Source organism: Myotis brandtii, unplaced genomic scaffold (assembly GCF_000412655.1).
Source record: "Myotis brandtii unplaced genomic scaffold, ASM41265v1 scaffold959, whole genome shotgun sequence".
In the NCBI taxonomy this organism is placed as follows: Eukaryota; Metazoa; Chordata; class Mammalia; order Chiroptera; family Vespertilionidae; genus Myotis; species Myotis brandtii.
Window position 1 is genome coordinate 881,945 of NW_005371966.1, and position 765 is coordinate 882,709.

Consider the following 765-nt stretch of genomic DNA (forward strand, 5'->3'; position numbering starts at 1 on the left):
GAGCGGGGTGGGCAGCTTCCTCCTCTGTCCCCACAGCCGGTTCTGGACAACCCTTCACTCCAGGCTCTGGGGTCATACAATCCAGGGGACCTCAGGCAGCCAGCGCCACGGCCAGGTCTCAACAACTTGGCCTTCTCCCCTCCGATGGACCCGTTCTGCCTCTCCTTAGCTCTTCATCCTGGGCCTTAGCACCTGTTCCGCCACCTCAGACATCACCAGCATCCCTTTGCTGGCTCTCTTTCCCCTCTTTCCAGTTCACATGAGACCCTGCGACACCGACTCATTCTCATTTTGTCTGTCAAATATTGTTCCGGCATCTACGCCTGCACCCGGTGCAGACAGAGCCCACCGGTCAGGGAGCCTGCCCGCGCGGAGGAGGCCCCGTGGAGGGGTGGGCTTACTCGGATGATAGGAATGATGTGCGTGGGAAAGCCGCATCCTGGCTGCTCAGGAGCAGGTCCGAGCCAACCTTCGAGAAGGAATCGCAATCCTTCAGAGAGAGCCAGCTCCTCAGCCCAGGCCGGCTGCCAGGTCACTGCTGCGGAGTTGGGCCCCAGCTCCGGCTGCCCTGACAGGATGCAGTTTGGCCTCTGGCCAGAAGGCGGCACCATGGTCACATCCATCACCCATCCTCGTTCCTTAGGCGCCTGGGGCAGCTGCTCAATACCATTCCCCTCCTCTACCGCCCCCGCCCCCCAAGATCTACCTCAGAAAGTCCTCACTTGGGACAGAGGTTCTGCCCTCCCCATCGCGGTGCAGGAAGAG